The sequence below is a fragment of the Muntiacus reevesi genome, chromosome 3 (genome assembly GCF_963930625.1).
Source record: "Muntiacus reevesi chromosome 3, mMunRee1.1, whole genome shotgun sequence".
Classification (NCBI taxonomy): domain Eukaryota; kingdom Metazoa; phylum Chordata; class Mammalia; order Artiodactyla; family Cervidae; genus Muntiacus; species Muntiacus reevesi.
Window position 1 is genome coordinate 244,441,850 of NC_089251.1, and position 22,089 is coordinate 244,463,938.

Here is a 22,089-nt window from a genome sequence, read left to right on the forward strand (position 1 = left end):
ATGGCCCGGTGCACTAGCTGCATCAATGATCCTCTTCTCACTGGATATGTTTTGCTAGAAGGCAGGACTGCTTGTTTCATGCTGGCTGAGCATCATCTTCTCATAACAGACAAATGCTTCATTCTTCAAGATTGTTTCCTATATTCATATCACCATAAGCCTCTGACCTTACAACATTGTCTCAGGGCAGGCAAAACACCAATAATTAAACTGCTCACCCTGTGTTACACGTTTAAGGAAGAACATGATGGTTCAGGAAGAACCATCAGTTTCATCACACTAGCAAGTAATTTCTTGATCGTTTGAGAGATTTCCAAAGGTATAACAATCTCATACATGCTTATGTTATTTAAATTTCAGAGAGAGAACTTTTCTTACTACATTGCTATTTTTGGCTATACACTCCATTTAGGTTCTGAAAAATCTCTGTATATCAATAAAAATCAATACTCTAAAATTGAACTCCTAAAGGAAAATAAGAACAAAATACTTCAAAACTCTTTTCCTTCCTGGCATTCTATTTTCTTTGACTGAAATAAAAACTTCTAAAGAAAAGTTAATGTCCAGGGCACTGCTCTTTTGACTTCATTTCTGACAGCAGAATTCAGAGCCTAAAACTTTGCATTAATTATACTATTCTTTTGATAATAAAAGAGATGCATCTAGTTCTTTGAAATGCCATGGCCAGATGGAAGTATAATGTGAACATGACAGTATCTATGAAAGTTGTTGGATTGACTGCTCTGGGGACCAGAACTTGAAATTTCTCTGCAAAGCAGAGTGTAGACAACAACAGCGAAGGATTTAACTCTGGCTGCCCAATCTCAATCAGTGAGCCTCAGCCCTGCCTGCTGGGTCCACCAGCTCTGGATGGAAGAGTCATCTGGTCTCCTCTCGACTTAATCCTCGCCTGTCTGCGGAGAACTCAACAAGGTGCCAATTGTAAGGACGGTTCTGGGTCTCAAACACCTGTCCACTAGGAACTGGACTTACAGCCCCAGCTCCTTCCATGCAGCCACAAGACATCAGATGGCAGCAACTTCTGGCCCCTCCTGAGCAGATCGGGTCCACGGTGTCCAATGGCTCCCTGCTACAGCTTGGCTATTTTCCGGATACTTATCAGAGTGTGGAATTTTGAATGTCGACTAAAACAGCAAAAATCTTTTTCATAAAGCCTTGCCAGAATCACAGGCAACATGACTTCAGTTTCCTTTCATTGGATTCTCACAATAACCCTTTATTCTCACTGTATTTATTTATATATATTTAAATTTTTAATTAACAGTAAGTTGTGCATTTTTCTGAGCCCTTCACATTTATGAACTGTTTTTAGTCATTATAACCCTATAAGGTAGATACTATTATTATCCCCCTGTTACAGATGAGAAAAATGAGGCACAGAGAGGTTACATAAAGTGTCCATGGTCACAAAACAGTAAGTGGTAAGCCGGATTCACACCCAGGCAGCCTGGCTCCAGGCCTAAGGTAAACAACTATTGTCCTCATTTTCCAGATAAGCTCAGGCACTGGAGTTACTTGATTTACTCCAAGTCACACGGCTTGAACTTGCCTCTTCTAACATTAAGTCCCAGTGTGTCCTCCTCTTTCTGCTCTGACAGCCTTATGATCCTGATACAGGTGTTGGAGCCCTGGCTGCATCCTCCCAGCCTGTCATGTTCGTTCCCAGGGCTCACTGTGTGACCGGCAGCCTTGACACTCCCAGCACAAGTGTCAGTGACTGACTCGAGGCTCTGGCCAGGCTGCCATCACCTCGGCCACCCAGAGTAAGCAGGAGAGCAGGACCTTCTCAGAGAGTTACCTGGGGGCTCCGTCCTTTCCTGCCACACGCCGTAACAGGACCCTTGGTTCATTTATTTGTTCTTTCATCCCACATGTATTTAATGGGAACCTACTCACGAGCACCATGTCAGGCACTGGAGATTCACTGGTAGGCAGGACATGGGCCAGGGAGCCACCGAGAAGCCCATGGTGTCCATACAATGGAGGCAATTCCAATGTCCAGCAGGAAGTGTCATAAAAAAGCGAATGCAGAGCTCGGCAAGGGGCAGACCCTGGGAGGGCTCTCAGGAGGAAGCGCACCCTCTCTCACACTAGCTGTCAGCTGTCCACAGCAAGATATCACTGCAAAGTTCACTGAGGCTTGTGCATAGGACCTGAGGGGAGGCGTTAAAATGGCCTTTGAGGAGTTTTAAGTCAGGAACCAACATGACCTAAATTCAGTTCCCAGCAGAAAAATTGTGTGCTAGTATGCACTGAGCTATTATTGTGTCCTCTACATGAATTATATCTATCATCAACTTGGGCTGTTTTAAAAGAATACCATAGGCTGAGGAGCTTAAACAACAGAAATTCATTTTTCACAGCTGGGCACAGGAAGGCTGGGCAAGTCAAAGATCAAGGCACTGACGAATTCTGTTCTTGGTAAGAGCACTCTTCTTGGTTTACAGAGGGACCCTGTTCTGCTGCATCCTCATGAGGATGAGAGAGAGAGAGAGAAGGGGAGAGCAAGTTCTCCAGTCTCTTCTTATAGCAGAGACCATCATGGGACGCCAGCCTCCCAACCTCATCTAAACCTAATTGTCTCTTAAAGGTCCTCATCTAAACCTAATTGTCCCCTAAAGGGCCACCTCCAGGTAGCATCACATGGAGAATTAGGGCTTCAAAATATGAACTTGGGGTTACACAGCATGCAGTCCAGAACAGTATTCCCTGCGTGCTCACCCTAGAACTATGAAGTTGGTTTTACTGTCCCATTTTATAGGTGAGCTAGAAGGGGACAACAGAGGATGGGATGGCTGGATAGCATCACCAACTCGATGGACATGAGTTTGAGTAAACTCCGGGAGCTGGTGATGGACAGGGAGGCTGGCGTGCTGCGATTCATGGGGTCGCAAAGAGTCGGACACGACTGAGTGACTGAACTGCACTGAACTGAACTGAGGCATAAAGTGGTGAAGCCAGGATCTGAGCGCAGGCAGTCTGACTGCAGCGCCTGTGCTGTCATTCCTCCTCTGCACCCCACACCGCACAGCACAGCATCACACAGAGTATCTTGCAAATGTTTGAGACATGTGGTAGCTACTTCTCCAGTTCTCCTTGGTCCAAGAGTTCTTAGCCCTGCTTCCTACTGGAATGACGTGAAGTTTTACAAACATGTATCCCAAAGAAAGAAAAACGTATATCCTCCAAAACCCTGTACATGAATGTTTATAGAAGCCTTGTTTGTGATAATCAAAAATGGAAAATAATCAAGAAGTGAATAGGTAAACCATGTCACAGCCATACAGTGCAAGAGTGCTCAGCCGTAACAAGGAACACACCATTGATAAATGCAGCCTCTCGAATGACTCCCACGCAAGGGCATTATGTCAAGTAAAAAGCCCATCTCAGAAGGTTACGTACTATATGATTCCATTTATATATAACATTCTCAGAAAGAGAGAGTTAGGTGAAGAACATATAAGTGATTCCCAGGGTTGGGGATGGCAAGGAGCAGCAGCTAGGTGTGGCTGTAAAGCGTAGCAGGAAGGAGGCCTGCGGAGCTGAAATGGTTCTGTATCGTGAGTGCTGTTGGGGTCACACTAATCTACACATGTGATAAAATGACATAAAACTACTCATACACATTGGACTGGTGTCCGTTTTCTGGTCTTACACGTTGTACTTAGGTAATAGCTGGATGAAGGGTACATGGGGCATCTCTGCACTGTTTTGGCAATATCTTATGAAGCTGTAATTATTTTTAAATAAAATGTTTCTTTAAAATCCCAATGCCTGAGCCTCACAGATTCTAAGTTAGTGTGTCTGGGTGGGGCCTGAGTGTCATGAAAATTTTCCTAAATGATTCTCACCTGTAGCCGGAGTTGAGCACCTTTGTGCCAGTACCTGGAATCCTATGGTTGGAGGCACTCTTTGAGTTGAGCTGTTATCTTCAAGAGGCCCTAAATGAAGGTAAGAGAAAGTTTACGAGATGCTCTAGCTGTCACCTGGCAGAAGACGTGTCCCCGAGAGGCCAGGACAACAGACAGGTCCTCGTTAATTATGACGGGAGGGAGGGATGTCCTAAAGCAGGGGGAATTAGATGATCTGAAGCTCTTGGAGGTTTTGAAGACTTTCAGTGGAAACCTGAGCTGCCAGCTGCCAAGTATAAGTGCTTGATTTCATTAAATTCCCAATTTGCTCACTTGGCTAAGCTCCTTGGGGATGTTGCCTCTGCAAGGCTTAACCCAGGTGCTCATAGATGGATCCTGAGTCCTGCCTTAAGACTCTCCTCCCCTTCTGGAGGCCCCAGTTCCCAGGTACAGTTTCAAGTCTCTGTCTATTTAATCTTTTACCACCGCCTCATAGGAAGGCTCGCTGAGTCCCAGATGGCCCACACTGACTTACCAGGTGATGAGCTGTCTCTGGGGCAGACCTCATACAGAAAGGTGCCAAGTGTGTTTTCACCACCCTGCAACCCGGCGTACGTTAAGCTTTTCCAAGGGGTTACTAAATTGGTATTGATTAAGTGCAGGAAATCAAGCACTTACACTTGGCAGCTGGCAGCTCAGGTTTCCACTGAAAGTCTCCAAAACTTCCAAGGGTTTCAGATCAAGAAAGGAAATGGATATGGGGCGTCTGAAGCTCCCTGGTTTCCCTGGAACTCCTATCGAGATGGGAGCCACGTGTGCCCCACGTTAACGCAGTGGCCACCCACGGAGCCTTCTGAGCAGCTATGGGAGCGCGCCCTGGAACGCATTTTCTGGTAGCTGCATCTGGGTAAGTGGCAGACTTCCTGGCTGCCTCTTTTTCTTTTTTACAGCCTCTTGGCTGTCTGTGCACAGAGATGTTCTGGCAGCTGGGGACCCGCCGTGAGGCGGATTTGAGGTCGGAGTCCTGATGAGCGGCTTTGTTCTCTTAAACACTATTGTCATCCGACTCACCTATTACTGTGAATAATTTGCTAATTTTGGCTGTAAAAACAAGTTCTTAGACAATCTCCTGTAATGTGTCTTTTTATGTCGATCAGGGGAGTATTTTCCTGCCTTCTCTTTGTTTGATATGGAAATGAGCCTGGTAGCTTTCTAGCCAGCCAGGATTCGGAGCCTGGGAGAGAAAGAAAATTGTGTCCACCGTGAAGGTGGCTTCTGCTGTCTTGTACAAGTCTTTGAAGAATTAGTTTTTGGAAAACAAAGACTCTCAGAATAAATGAACATCCAATTAGAGTTCCCAGGGTGTGCACCAAAGCGTTCTGGGTATCTAGAATACAGAGATATTATGGAACATGTTGCCTGATCCGTTATTTATGAATCACCTGGGAAAAAGCTTCCTTGTGAAAGGAATTAACTGGGTTGAAAAAGTAAAATCTTCATAAATCCTGTGAACCTCTGGGTCCATACTCATTGTTCTAGTCAAGGCAGACCTGCTTCCAAATACCCACACGCATAACTACTGCAGGCATTTGAGGCCAAGCACAGGTAGAGATGCACAAATCTCCCCACTCCTGGTTTCCCCTTCCTTCCCGCGCCTGCATTAATACCTGCCTTTTTAGCAATCCCAGCAACTTGTCTGTTCCACTCACTCTCTGCACTTAAACTAGAAAGTTTCTGATAAAATCACTTACACTTGTTGAGCTATAGGTTGATTATACTTTCATGGAGAGCATGTCAGTCAACTTGCCCAAACCAAGTATTTGCAATTTAAGACTTTAAGCCTTTGTCCTATGTTCAGGTATTTGAAGCATCCGTTGACAGGTGACTATGGGGACATGGAATCGAGAACTCCATGATTTCTCACTAAACTTAGCTGATTCGAGGCGGTGGGCCTGAAGTCAAAGTGGTTTGGCTGCTGAGGCGCAGAAGTCTTTGCAGGTTGGATTCCCTAGCCTCTTCTAAAGCCGGGTCTTAGACCGTCACTGAGCTCCCATCTGGCTCCTCTCCTTCCTTCCCCTCTCCTCTCTCTCCCCACTGCTCCCTTCCCCCCACTTTACTCCCTTCTTCCCATGTCAGTCTTCCTGCTGCTCCTTCTCCCCATCCCTCACAGACCATAATCTCTTCCCGTGGCTCTGCCGCATGTTCCCAGCTGCACACCTTGTTTTCCAGCACAACTGATGCTATTTTCCCTTCTACCTAATGCTATTTATTTATGCCGGGTCTTAGTTGTGGCACACATCTTCAATCTTCATTGCAGCATGAGGAATCTAGTTCCCTCACCAGGGATGGAACCCAGGCCCCAAGTACTGGGAGCTCAGAGTCTCAGTTACTGGGAAGTCCCTGCTTAAACAGAATGCTATTTTAAACCCCATAATCTTTCTTTTAGAATATACTGAAATGCAGTCCCTCATCCCCTACAGTGGGATCCCCGGTGACTCAGTGGTAAAGAATCTGCCTGCCAATGCAGGAGACCCAGGTTCAATCCCTGGGTTGGAAAGATCCCCTGGAGGAGGAAATGGCAAGTCATTCCAGTATTCTTGCCTGAAAAATTCCATGGACAGAGGATCCTGGTGGGCTACAGTCCATGGGGTCTCAAAGAGTCAGACATGACTGAGTGCACATGCAAATTCCCCATGGTAGAGAAAGTACTTGGTCCGAAAGTCCCGAGAGCCTGAGCTCTCCTGGCCCAGACTCCTACACAAAACTGCTCAGTGACGTTGCATGAGTCACTTAACTTCTCTGGGCCTCAGCATCCACATCTGTGAAATAATAGATTGAATACAGGTGGGCTTTTTGTTTGTTTTTTAAGTGTAATTGCTTCAGATTCAAAAAGAAAGGAAATCTGATACACGCAACAGCATGGATGAAAGTTGAAGACATTATGTCACAAAAAGACAAATATTGTTTGAGTCCACTCATATGTAATCTCTAAAGTAGGCAAATTCACAGAGAAAGTAGAATGCTGGTTACCAAGGACTGGGGAAATGGGGAGTTGCTGTTTAATGGGTATAGAGTTATAGTTTTGCAAGATTAAAACGTTCTGAAGACTGGCTGCACAACAATATGAATCTACTTAACACTACTGATCTGTATACTTAAAATTATTAAGAGGGTCAATTTCAGTTATGTATTTTTGCCCAATTAAAGCTTATTTAAAAGCCCTCACATTTAACATATCCAAAAAAGCGTTTATTACTGTGTTGGAAATAAGAAAGAAAGAAAAGCAGAAGCAAAAAAAAAAAAAAAAGAATTGTCCCTTATTACACAGGTGCAGAAAATGAGGCCTAGAGTGGTCAAGAGCTCTGCCCAGGATCACACAGCTATGGCCGTGTGCATGCACAGAGGGCTGGACTTGTTACTATTTTTTAACTGAAATTAGGTTAAAGAACTTCATATGTCTGTGAAGTTTCTTTTAGAAGAAAGTGTTAGTCGCTCAGTCATGTCCAACTCTTCAAGACACCATGGACTGTAGTCTATCAGACTCCTCTGTCCATGGGATTCTTTAGGTAAGAATACTGGAGTAGGTTGCCATTTCCTTCTCCAGGGTATCTTCCCGACCCAAGTATCTAACCCAGGTCTCCTTCATTGTAGGCAGGCTCTTTATCATCTGAGCCACCAGGGAAGTTACTTAGAAGAAAATGTTAACTCTATGCTCTGCCAAAAGAATATAGCAATATATATTTTTATCAATTGTTAATTAGCTTTGTGGAGAACAAAATACACAGGTATTTTACATAGCTCTTCCTTTCAGACTTAAATCTAAGCCACTGTATTCTTAAGTTGTTGATAATCTGGTGAATAATACCAAGATGAGGGCAAATGATTTGGAAAGCTATTAAAACCCTCTCTTGGGGCTTCCTTGGTAGCTCAGATGGTAAAGAATTTGCCTGCAGTGTGGGAGACCCAGGTTCAATCCCTGGGTCAGGAAGATCCTCTGGAGAAGGGAATGACAACCCACTCCAGTATTCTTGCCTAGAGAATTCCATGGACAGACCATGGTGTCGCAAAGAGTCAGACACAATTGAGCGACAAACATTTTCACTTTATTTCACTTGGTGTTAGGATGGGAGTTCAGGGCATGGTCCACTTGACAGAGGTTCACTGGTAAAGATGGACAAGGCTGCCCTCCCCTCAGCAGGCATGTGGGAGTAGGGGAGGGTGACTTCCCTGCCCTGGACCACGCTGGGATGCATCAAGCCCAAAAGCATCTCCCTAAAGTGCTGCATAATAGTGCTAAGACCTGAGGGCACCTTTCTAAACTATCAAGAAAAATTAATGCTTTCTGCATCTTAAAAACCCATCCTACCTAAAGAAGCATAAAATAGTGCCATGATGGGTGAAATCATAACTATTCTAAAGGGATGACTAAATTAGGAGAGTGGTCCAAAGGAGTCAACAGGCAACAATACTCTTAATTTTCATCATCTATTCCAGAAACAGGTAAATAGATTCCCATATATTACTGTCAGATTGAAATAAAGTTATTGAGTAACTGGAAAACTGCTTCTGGTACAGAGTCCAGGTTTTATGGTTAAAACTGAATGTTTAGATTAAAAATTAACCTCAAAAATTTCCCAGGTTTAATAGGTGTTTCACTCTATAATAATGAGTGAAGGGAAATGGTAATAATCAACACTTATTAACATGAACACATAGTGTCATACATAAACATCATCAAAGCTTTTCTCTTCTGGGGCATGTGGAAGGCTGTGTTCTAAACACAGTGCGTCTACTGCATCCCCCATTAGCAGGCTATATTGTATGAGTGAAAATTTAGATGATTAGACTTAAATTTTCTCTCTCTCTCTCTCTACATAAGCACACACATGAAAAAGTATCTTATTACATAGTATATGATTTTAGAGTTTAGCTTTTAGTTCAGTTCAGTCACGCAGTCATGTCCGACTCTTTGCAATCCCATGGACTGCAGCACGTCAGGCCTCCCTGTTCATCACCAACTCCTGGAGTTTACTCAAACTCATGTCCATTGAGTCGGCGATGCCATCCAACCATCTCATCCTCTGTTGTCCCCTTTTCTCCTGCCTTCAGTCTTTCCCAGCATCAGGGTCTTTTCAAATGAGTCAGCTCTTCACATCAAGTAGCCAAAGTATTGGAGCTTCAGCATCAGTCCTTCCAGTGAATATTCAGGACTAATTTCCTTTAGGATTGACTGGTTTGATCTTGCAGTCCAAGGGACTCTCAAGAGTCTTCTCCAACAGCACAGTTCAAAAGCATCAATTCTTCTGCACTCAGCTTTCTTTATAATCTAACTCTCACATCTATACATGACTACTGGAAAAGCCATAGATTTATGTGTCTAATTTGTATGAATTTAATAACTTGAGGATTGGTGAAAACTTAAACTGAATGAAATTTCATCTGTCTGGTAATTATCTGTTACCATGTCCTCCTTGTTCAAAGAAGGAACCATGTGAAGGAAATTCCTCCTTGCTCAGTGGTATGTAGAGCTGACATGTAAGTTAAGGTGTCATGAGGACAGGGCAAAAATTGGCATCCTTTGAGACAAAACATACACACATTCCTAAATAATTAAATCCCTACAGTATTTAACAATCTATACCTAGATGCCCCTCCCAAAAGACCCTCCTCCCAAATCATTTGTAATTTGAGAAACAGCTCTCCAGGGAGATTATATATTGTCAAAGACATATGATTTGTTGTTTGTTTAGTCTTTCACTGGAAAATGTCCAAAGAGTTCATTTAACCCAAACCCCTTAGGACAGATAGATTCATTGTTGCTTCCTTGCAATTCAAGAAATGTTTGAGCCCACCTACCATATATAGATCAATGCACTAGAATAGTGGAAAGCCAAGATACATCTGTAATTTTATGGTATTGGCTTATACGACCTTCAAAATGTCATTCAGGTCAAAATTGCTAACAGTGGTTCATGATTCTCTAGGGGGACTTCCCTGGTGGTTCAGTGATTAAGAATCTGCCTTCCAAAGCAGGGGACACTGGTTTGATCCCTGGTCTAGGAGGATCCCACATGCCACAAAGCAGCTAGGCCCATGTGTCACAACTACTGAACCCCCGAGCTGCAGCTACTGAGGCTTGGTGCAACTAGAGAAAGCCTGTGAGCAACAACAAAGACCCAAATAAACAGTTCTGTAGGAAAGGAGATTCTATAGGAAAGGAGAAATTAATTGGAAAAGGTAAAGTTGAGAAGTTTCTTAGAGCAAGTGCTGTCCGGTAGGATGTGGCTAGTAAGATTGAGTAAAGGAGTTTTCACTTGAATCAGTTTAACTTTACATGCAAATAGCCACAGGTCACTACTGGCTACCATACTGTACAGCACAGTTCTAGAGGATGAGAGATTTGAGCTGGCTTTAAGGTAGGACTTTGCTGGATATAGAAAATTAAAATTCCAAAAAAGGCCAGTGCTTGTGAAAATTCATTGAGCTAGGAAAGCTTCAGGCAGGGCCAGGTGAAGAGTTACTATCTAGTAAGATTGGAATGAAAGGTGGGTAATGAGTTAAAGTGGAAAATAAGGCAAGAAGATTCAGAATTATGTGGTGCCTTGAATGCAAGCCTGGAAAACATACAATTAATTCCCTATTCAGTGGGGAGACATTTCAGTTTTCTGAGCAAAGTAAAAATATGAGCTGCTCAGTGTTTTAGCAAGGTGATCATCAGATGATGTGCAGCATGGCTTTGAGGACTGTTTACCTAAGGCTCTGCAGTGTGACAGGCCACCCTATACTCTGTGAAGTAAAACAAGAACCATTCACTGTGCTCATGGATTTTCTGGGTCAAGAATTTGGACAGAGCACAGAAAAGATGGCTCACCTCTGCTCCATAATGTCTGAACCTCAGCTAGGCTGACTGAAACATCTGGGGACTGGAATCACTCTCAGGCCTCTTCACTTACATGTTGGCTCCTGGGCTGGGATGACTCAGAGACTGCCCTCAGCTGATACTGTTGACCAGAGCCCCTATTGGGAGCCTCTTATGTGGCTTGGTCTCCTCATGCTGGGTTCCAAGAGGGAATATTCCAAGGAGGGAATATCTAGAAAGCAAGCACTCCAAGAGATCCAGATGGAAGTCACTTGACCTTTACACACCTAGCCTTGGAATTCACTTCTGCCATCTCCTTTTGGTTGTAAGTGAGTCACTCAGGCCAGTTAGATTGTGGGATGAGAGATATTGTTGGGATCATCTCTGGAAAATATAGTCTGCCACAAAGGCTGTGAAAAGGGAGCTGAAAGATAATGAAAGCTTCAAACAGGAAAATGGAAGTGGGAGAAGGAAGAATTGGATGACAGCATGGAAATGCAGTGAGCAGTGATGGAAGTGGGGAGTGAAGGAAGGAGTTCAGCTGAGTTTGTATGTGAACCAGTTTAAGCACCACCAACCAGAAATCTTGGAACAATGAGTTGGTTTGGAAAGCAGGGAGATGTTTCCTGAGGATATATTTATTTTGGAGATCTGGCAGGACATTCTTGAGGCAATCTCAAGGATGTCAGTTAATAATGGGCTGGAATTCTAGAGAAAGATCGAGGTTAAAGCTGGAGATGAACTGGGTAGTCATGAGGCAAGGAAACAGTTAAGGGAGCACGCATGTTAGGGACTCAGTAAATACTGGTTGAATGACATAACTCCACTGTAGCGAGACCAGAGTGACTGAACCGAAATTGGTACTTGCAGTTCCCTAAAAGAGAAGTGAGAACCTGGGGATATAAACCAGGAATCAAGGTGAAGCAACCTCATAAGCAGCAAACATGGCAGATATCTGGAATGGCTCACTTAGTAGCTACTCCAATTTCTTTCTAGGCCAGAAAGTTAAAAATCTACATTTTCAGACTCTCTTGCAGCTAGGGTTCCAGATTTAGGGTTCTGTGATTTAGATTAAGCCACTCAGATGCAGCATACCAAATTTAGGAGACAGAAGTACATAATTGTGAGGCAGGAACTGTGTTTCTGCTGCCTCTGTTAGTAAGTACAGTTGTGGTATATCTGTTTTTTCTATGCCAGTTATAAGAGAGGTCCTAATTTCACAGTCCTATATATACAGTGTCAAGAGACAAGGTACAGATCACAGTGCAGATCACAGGTGGTATAATTCTGAGGCTGGGCAGGTGTCACTGGCTTCTCAATAGGCAGGCAGCTTTCTAATGCCACCACCTTCTGATCCTGGAAAGAGACAATGGCTTCCTTGTCCACCCAGGTTTGTGGGGTTGCTTTGGCAGTCATTCCTGAAAGCTCAGCTGAGACTTTGTTTCTTTATTCCTCCAGTCAAGCTGTAAGACACTGGCAACCTTGGAATAAGTCCCTTTATGCTTTAATCAGGTAGAACTAATTCTACTCACTTAACTGAACCCTGACCAATACAGTAAACAAGAGGTAAGTATGAATCCTGGTATAGGTCTTGGAGCCTCATGTAGAAGCCACTTAGGCAAATCTTCAGTTCAGTTGCTCATTCGTGTCTGACTCTTTGTGACCCCATGGACTGCAGCACACCAGACCTCCCTGTCCATCACCTCCCTGTCCATCACCAACTTCCAGAGTTTACTCAAACTCATGTCCATTGAGTTGGTGATGCCATCCAACCATTTCATCCTCTGTCATCCCCTTCTCCTCCTGCCTTCAATCTTTCCTAGCATTTTGGTCTTTTTGAGTGAGTCAGTTCTTCTCATCAGGTGGCCAGAGTAGTGGAATTTCAGCTTCAGCATCAGTCCTTCCAATGAATATTCAGGACTGATTTCCTTTAGGATGGACTCGTTGGATCTCCTTGCAGTCCAAGGGACTCTCAAGAGTCTTCTCCAACACTACAGTTCAAAAGTATCAATTTTTCAGCACTCAGCTTTCTTTATAGTCCAACTCACATTCATACATGACTACTGGAAAAACCATAGCTTTGACTAGACAGACCTTTGTTGGCAAAGTAATGCCTCTGCTTTTTAATAAGCTTGTCTAGGTTGGTCATAGCTTTTCTTCCAAGGAGAAAGCACCTTTTAATTTCATGGCTGCAGTCACCATCTGCAGTGATTTTTGGATCCCCCCAAAATAAAGTCTCTCACTGTTTCCACTATTTCCCCATCTATTTGCCATGAAGTGATGGGACTGGATGCCATGATCTTAGTTTTCTGAATGTTGAGTTTTAAGCCAACTTTTTCACTCTCCTCTTTCGCTTTCATCAAGAGGCTCTTTAGTTCTTTACTTTCTGCCACAAGGATGGTATTGTCTGCATATCTGAGGTTGTTGATATTTCTCCTAGCAGTCTTGACTCCAGCTTGTGCTTCCTCCAGTCCAGCATTTCTCATGATGTACTCTGCATATAGTTAAATAAGCAGGGTGACAATATACAGCCTTGACGTACTCCTTTCCATATTTGGAACCAGTCTGTTGTTCCATGTCCAGTTCTAACTGTTGCTTCTTGACCTGCATACAGATTTCTCAGGAGGCAGGTAAGGTGGTCTGGTATTCCCATTTCTTGAAGAATTTTCCACAGTTTGTTGTGATTCACACAGTCAAAGGCTTTGGCATAGTCAATAAAGCAGAAGTAGATGTTTTTCTGGAACTCTCTTGCTTTTTTGATGATCCAGCGGATGTTGGCAATTTGATCTCTGGTTCCTCTGCCTTTTCTAAATCCCTTGAACATGTGGAAGTTCATGCATGGTTCACATACTATTGAAGCCTGGCTTGGCGAATTTTGAGCATTATTTTAGTAGCATGCGAGATGAGGGCAATTGTTAGAAAATAATAAATGACAAAGACTTAACAGAGCAACCAAGAAAAGGGAAAAGAGAGAGAAGAGAGCAATTAGAGATGAGGATCAGTGAGGGTCCCCAAAGAGAACAACTAGTTCTGAGTGATTCTGCAGGGGGAGGGCTAGGATAAGGCAACAGCTCCTACTTGAAACCAAATCATGATCCTAGAACCCACAGAAAAGGGTGTTGTTTCTCAGGACCAAAAGGCCCATGGGTGAGCTGATCTTTTAAATGGAACTAGGGACACTTGGAGACCTGATGTTTGTGTTAGTCCATCCCTAGCTGGACCCCTAAAGATACTGGACCAACACTTATATCCTTAGAATTGGAGCCTTAAACCTTCCAAGGTAAATAGCTGATTCTGTGTGCCCCCTGGTGACTTGGGATGAGGGTAAGGGGGAGAGAAGGGTACTCCAGCCAAGAAAGGAAAGGTCATGGGTCCAGACTATCCTCCTTGAGGTCAAACTGTCTTTCTCCTTGGGAGACACAGACATGTGTCTGTGGATCTGACATTTTAACCACGAGGCAAATAAACACCCTGTAACAGGGCTAAAAAATTACCCAGGTTTCTTGTTTCATACCAGCGCTGCAGAACCACAGACACGTGCATTGCTTTTCTAATAACCGAAAGACTTGAGTTCCTCAGGGTGGCCCTCTATCCTGAAGGTTAAAAGGTTGCCCTCCGAAGTAACATTATCTGGATCCAAATCCAGTAACAGGATGTAGGATCCTGGGCAAATAACTTAACTCCTCTGTGCCACATTTCCCCCATCCATAAGGTAGGGTTGTGAGAGATTTGATGAGACCCCACATCGCTGTGATGGGCAGCAGCAGTGTGAGCCTCCGGGACGTGGTCACATAGGCACAGAGCAAGTCAAAGCGCCTGGGGCACAGGCAGTGACCACCCAGGGGCCACCACCAGCATGCCAGAGAGATCGTGCTGCAAACCCACCACCTCATAGCGCTCCTTTTGCCAGCCCGTGAGCTACCCTCCCCCCACCTCCATCCAGGGTGAGGCTAGACTCAGAGGGTTAAAAGAGAGTCCAGAGTTTTTCGTTTCTTGTTATGCAGACAGAATCTTTATTAGACCTGCATCCAATTAATGCATGTTTTCATTTTTTTGCTATTTCCAGATCAAATTTCCAGAAATTCATGTATAAAATTTTTGTGTAGCTTAGAAGAAAGATTTATCACTTTCTTCTGTTTTAAGAGGGGGGGGGGGATGATCCCACAAGTAACAGGACAAGGAAAATCTTTCAATACTCCCGTTTTCTACCAGCGTTGGAGAAATGACTTAGGCACAACTGTTTTTCCACTGTGTTGTGTGATCTCAGGAAGCTAACCACTCACGTCTTTGGGCCCCGGTTCTCTCATCTGCCATCAATGTCTTCCCCGTGGTCCCATGACCCAACCGTGGCTCCGATGCGAGTTCTTCTGTCCTCAGTACTGGATTCCAGACCCCACAAGTCAGGGCACATCTTCTCCATCTCCGGGATCCCCCACTGTGCCTGAGCGCACAGACCCTCTGCACTCACACAGCCTGGGTTCCCTGTGCCGCGAAAGATGGGAGCAGAAGGAGCTTGAGCTTCTGCCAGCTCCTGCAGTGACCTCAGCCTCTGCACTTCTCTGTGCCATTATTTCTCCTGGCATCAAGTGATTATTGTCACAAATCAAAACACAGGGTAGTTTTAAAACATGAATATTAATAAACTAAAATAGGAAACAATATTCTTAAGAAAGGAAGTTTGGAAGCCAGTTATGCTCACCACTGTACCACCAACACCAGCCACTAAGAAAGGAAGCTAGGTACTATCTTTTGTAGGATGTTTTTTGTAAGGGCGCCTTGTCTGCACTTAAAGATCACTCATATCCATGCTGTTGAAAGCAATATTTTTGCCTACAGCCCAAAGAAAGCAATTTTATATGCCTCCAAAAAAACAGCAGGTTTATGTGGGGACCTCCCTCCCACGCAGGCAGGTAGCACCCCCAAACTCCTCCTCCTGCCCCACATGACAGCCCCCACAGCAGGACATCTGCACCGTCCATCTTACAAGACAGGAGGGGTAAGGATAGGGGCCACATTCTTGTCTGAGGAAATCCAGGTGCCAGTAGAGTGGCCTAGAAGGCAGGACTTAAGCGTGTGGTGGAGTAAAACACACAGGACAAGGCCTGACACAAGTAGGTGTAAGCATCACCTGATCTGCAAATCATTTCCTACTGCACTTTTAGTGTGGAATACCCCCACCCCCTTTACTCCCAGCAGCGGCTTTACCACGTACCTTAAAAAAAAAAAATTTGAAGTATGGTTGGTTTGGGCTTCCCTGGTAGCTCAGCTGGTAAAGAATCCACCTGCAATGCAGGAGACCCCAGTTTGATTACTGGGTTGGGAAGATCCCCTGGAGAAGGGCTAGGCTACCCACTCCAGTATTCATGGGCTTCCCTGGTGGCTCAGACGGTAAAGAATCTGGGAGACCTGGGTTTTCGATCTCTGGGTTGCAAGATCCTCTGGAGAAAGGTATGGCAACCCACTCCAGTATTCTTGCCTGGAGAATCCCCATGGACAGAGGAGCCTGGTGGGCTGCAGTGTATGGGGTTACAAAGAGTCGGACATGACTAAGTGACTCTGCACAGCACATGTGAAACTAATTTACACAAAGTGTTAGTTTCAGATGTGTAATAACTATACATACATATATATACATATTTATTCTTTTTCAGATTCTTTTCTATTGTATTATAGGTTAGTATAAAATATGAATATAGTTTCTTATGCTATATAGTAGGTCCTTGTTGTTAATTTTATATAAATGTGTATCTTTTAATTCCAAACTCCTAACTGATTCCTCCCCCTCTTTCCCCTTTGGTAACGATAACTTTGTTTTCTATGTCTATAAGTCTGTTTCTGTTTTGTAAATAAGTTCATTTGTATCATTTTTCTAGATTCCACATATACGTAACATTATATGATTATTTGTCTTTCTCTGTCTGGCTTCCTTCCCTTGGTATGATAATCTCTATGTCCATCCATGTTGCTGCATACTTTGTGCTTCCCCCTTGAGTTTCATTTGGCATGGCCCCCAGCAGAAGTTCCTTCCTGCAGTTAGACTTGCTAACCTCTCTCTGCTCCTCATTAAAGGAAGCCTTCACATCTCTACTGCAAGCCCCCAGTCTCTACGCTCTCCACCTACAACCACCCCCTCTTTCTAACATTTCCTTTTAACCACACCCTAAAACACAAATGCAGCGCTTTGCCTTGACTCTGCTATCTTATCCAGCCACTGCTTAGACTCATATTCCTCTTTCTGTCCCCACCTCAGCTCTGAAGAGAGATCCTCAAAGTTTCCTCCCAAATCAGATGAACTCTTTTTCTTACTACCCTTTCCTCTAGCTCTTTACCCCTTTGGTCATGTCCAGTGGTCTTGCTCATCTCCTGCCTCTACATTTTTTGTTTTCTCTGGGCTTTCTTGAGTCTCCCTTGGCTCTTTGATGGTGCTTCTCCCTCTGTTCATCTTCTAATTGGAGTTTCCTCACAAATTCTGCTGTAGCTTTTCTCTACCTGGTTCTCCACTCACTTCAATGAGCTCACCTATTCCACCATCACTGCTTTTCAAAAGTTTGTAATTCCTTATCTCTAGTTTTATTGCTCACTTGCACTGCCCGATCCCCACACTTCTGGCTTTCTGCAAGCATTTCCCCCATGAACATCCAGCTCACAGTTTAGACTCAACAGCCCCAAACTGAATGCAGCACTTCCACGTAACTCCAGTCTTTCTTTCTTCCTTAATCTCCCAATTTCATCAGCAACTGAACCACTCTTACTGCTTTACATGCTGTTTTCGGTTCCTTTTGAATTTTTAACAGCTTTATTGAAATATAACCATGCATCATACTATTCATCCATTTAAAGTGGTTTTCAGTATATTCACAGAGTTGTGCAACCATCACCACAATCTTAGAATATTTCACCCCCACCAAAAGAAAAAAGCAGTCCAAAAACAATCATTCTCTGCTCCCCCTACCCCCGACCCCACAGAGCCTGGCAACCACTAATCTACTTTCTGTCTCTGGATTTGTCTATCCTAGACATTTCTTATAAATGGAAATATACTGTAAATGATCTTTTGTGACTGGTTTCTTCCACATAATATAATCTTTTCAAAGTCCATTCATGTTGTAACAGGTGTCAGCATTTCAGACTCTTTACAACTGAATAATATTCCATCATATAAATGTAACACATTTTGTATATCCATTCATCAATTAATAGGCATTTGAGCTGTTTCCACCTTTTGGCTATTGTGAAAGCCAAATAATGACTTGTATTTCAGTGATGGCTAATGCTATTGAGCATCTTTTCATGTGCTTATTTTCCTTTTGCATATCTACCTTGGAGAAACGTCTATTCAGATCCTTTGCCCTTTGAAAAAGTGTGTTAGTTTTCTATTGTTGAGTTGCAAGATTTCTTTATACATTATGAATACAGGTCTCTTATCAGATGCATCATCTGTAAATATTTTCTCCTATGAGCTTTTTCATTGTTTTGATGATATCCTTTAAAGCAAAGGATACAAAGTTATAAATTTTTACAAAGTCCAATTATTTTTTCTTTTGCCACTTATACTTTTGGTGTATGTAAGAAGGCATTGCCTAACCCAAGGTCATGAGGCCTTAATCCTATGTTTTCTTCTATGACTTTTATACTTTAACTCTTGTATTTAGATCTCTATGATCCATTTAGAGTTAATTTTTATGTGCAATGTAAATAAAATGGCCAACATCATTCTTTTACATGTGAATACCCAGTTCTCCCAGCACCATTTGTCAAGAGAGGGATCTTTATTTTTCCCTTTGTTTCATCTCTTATTCCAACGTGTCAATCAAGTTTTACTCTTTTTCCCTTTAAAATGTTTGTCACCCTTTCACTACCCACATTAGTTCCCAGATTACACCTTTACCATCTCACACTTAGAAAACTGCATCTGCATTTACCCTTCTAAGTGCTCAGCAAGCCAACCCTCCTAAAGAAGGAAATTTAAGAAATGAATTGAATTTATGTAATTCACCTGCTAAGAAGCCTACACTAAAGTCCTACTACCTATAGCATCTGGGCCAAACGCTTCTCCCTGATTCTCTAACCTGGCTCCACTGTGTTTACACTAGCAAATCTAAGGTGCAGAATTTCATCTTTCATGGTTATTCAGCTTCTCCCTGAAGGGGAGTTCTGTTTCATTGCTGTTCTTTACCCTCTCCTTTCTATGAATTAAAATTCCATAGGGCCTTAAAGTCTCCTTCAAACCCCAGGTCCCTAATAAGCCTCCCTCAACTACTCCAGACCTCAGCAGCGCTCTCCTTTGAGTCCCTACGGCATTTATGTGTTCTGTAGCACCAAACACTGTGCAGATGACACTGTTACACACAATTCCACTCCACCACCCAACGCCAGTAAGCATCTGCTGAAGTTCACAGTGCCGCACAGGCATGACACCCTTAGGCAACTATTGTTTCCTTCTGCCATCAAACGGAGGAGTCTAACTGGATGAGATAAACTATCCCTCCTAGATTGAGAATTCCACTTATCCAACCATCACATATTGATCCAAATTTGAAGATAAAGTGAAAATCACTCGGTCCTGTCCCACTCTTTGTGACCCCATGGACTGCTCCTGGAGTGGGTAGCCTTTCCCTTCTCCAGGGGATCTTCCCAACCCAGGGATCAAACCCAGGTCTCCCACATTGCAGGCAGATTCTTTACCAACTGAGCCACAAGGGAAGTCCAAGAATACTGGAGCGGGTAGCCTATCACTTCTCCAGGGGATCTTCCCGACCCAGGAATCGAACAGGGGTCTCCTGCATTGCAGGAGGATTCTTTACCAACTGAGCTATCAGGAAGCCCACTGAAACTTAAGCTTAAAGTTAACTCAATGTTTCCAGCTCAAGAAACTTTCAAACTAAGCTTGTGTTTTCCAAAGATTCCTAGGATTGTAATTCCTCCTCACTGAATCATCTTGGTTGTAATAATGATCCAGGCCCTGTTTCAGACGCAAGTGTTAGGGCATCTGTGATTTGGTCTGCAGTTTAAACTGCAAAAGGTCTCCAAATCCTCAAAGTTAACTTAGAGTGTGTCAGATTGAACCCCCCCTCCCCCCCACTCACCAACCATTAAAACACAAAACAAAAAAAAATCTTTCAAATTGAAGGGGCAAAGTTTGATCCCCTCTCTGTTGAGAGTTGAAAACAACAATAGCAGCTTTCTGCTGTAGCAGGACTTCAAAAGGCTGCCGAGTAACTGCTCTAAGAATACTTGGTTGTAGATGACCTAAGAAAACGCACAGGCATCCCCCTGCGACTCTGCTCTACCTCCACCAGGAAAACCCTGCCCTCTCCCCTCCAGGCACCTTTACTAAAGCAAGAATTGGTACTGTATTAACTAGGTGAATGCGGAATCTTGCAAGGTTAAGGCTTTCGCAGAGTGGGGGCGAGACTGGGCAGTCAAACAACATCCTGCTCTAAAGAGCCAGTGAATTAAGAATGTGTTGAAATGACCTAAATTATGTATAGATTTTTTTTTAAGTCAACCGAAGATGGGAGACCTGTTGGATTGATCCCAGGGGCATGGGGCCCCTTTGCTGAAAGAAAATGCCTGAGGAGAGGTACCAGGCCCATCACGAAATTGCAACCCCAGAACTCTTCAGTAAACACGTTTTTCTGTAGTCGATTCCGGAGCGCGCACAGCAGGTCCGTCCGTAGCAGGAATGCCTGTGCGGGTTCACCTACCCGCCTCTCCTCACAGGTGGCACCCAGTCAGCGCTCGCCGCCCGCCCTGGAAGAAACCGCCAGGCAAACTTCGCAGCCCGGGAACCCTGCTGCTTGGTGAGCTGCTGCGAGAGCCGCTCCGCTGCGCCAGCCGCCGCCCCGAGGCTAGTATTCAACCTCCCCGCCCCCCGCCGCGGTTAAAGTTTGCTCCCCATTCGCTGCTTCCCACCCCCGCCCCCGCCCTCGGGCGGGAGGACCACAGAGGAGTTCCTGGGTCCTCCAAGCACAAACACACCCACCAACAAAGGAAAGCCCATTAAATCTTCCCTCCTGCGAACTCGCGCCCCAGCGGATACTCCTTTGAACTGACCCCCGCCCCCGCAGCCCCGGAGCCGTCTGGGGCTCGCCCGGCCCTCCCGGGCTCCCTCCCTCCTCCCGGCTGCGCACTTCTGCCGCGCGCCTGGTCTTTGATGTCTCTTTACATTATGGCAGAGCAGCCACACGCTCTTCCCGGGCGCGGGGCTTTGTGTAACGGAACTGACATTTGGCCTTGATACCTGTATCTCTTGGTGATTGCAACAAATTTCTAAAATAAATATTGTACTTTGATCTCCCGGCATTGCATTTTTAATGGACGCACCGAACATTACTTCATTAAGAGTAAGTTTTTCAGGAGCCCCTTGTGCAAAGGGAGAACGGATAAACAGCACTTTGTAAAAAGTATCTCTCCAAACTTCAGCTTGCGCCTGGGAGGGCTGGAATCCCCGAGGGTTTTCACAAATGGAGGGGAGGCCGAGAACCAGGACTTCAGTCACGGGAGGGTCTACTGTGTACCCACACTATCCTAAAGACTTTGAATATATTCACCTCTTTTAAGCCTATGAAGACACTGCATGGTGAGCAGTGCTATAACCCCCATTTTACAAACTGGGAAACTGAGGCACAAGGCAGTTGAGTAACTTGCTGGCCAATGTCACCAACTGAAAAGTGGCACCTAGAAATCTGCCTTCAGAGTTTCAGAGTTGGAGCTATTAACACCAAGTCAGTACTCTCCCTGCTGGCCAGTGATGGAGGTTTATTGGCTACTGAGGCATCTTGGAGAAAACGTTCTCTTCTGTAACAACTATGGAGATGTGAATTGGGTTTTCTAGCCTTTTTGTTTAAACAGCGATCAGGTTCGGCAAATAGGAATGCCTCTAGCTTGCTTGTCCCAGTCCGGGCGGCACTCTGCCCACGCATCGATAGTGGAGGTCAAAGAGCTTACAGGAGCCCAAAAGGAAGCTCACTAAGGGACCAGGTCCGCTTCCACGGTGCGGACAGGTGCCTGCATGAGTGTGCGACCTAGGACTCCCTGGCCTCTGACATGCTTGCGGGAAAGGGCCCCTTCCTGTCCCAGGTTTCGCAGGTAATTGATTTCTGGTCTCAGGTGGAGAGATGTAGGTCTGCCCGGCCTCCGAAGCAAAACACTAAGTCCCCTCCTTTTCCTGGCCCCCAGGGCACTGGGACCACCTCTTCAGCAGTCAGACTGTGTCAGCCGAGTGTGCAGTCACCGATCTTGGGTGGCACCCTGTTGGAAAGAAGAGGGGCATGCAAGGACAGGACTTGCGGAGTGCTCAAACATAATATTTGGGCTGCATTCGGCCCACTCCTCTTCAGCAAGATGTTTCTATTT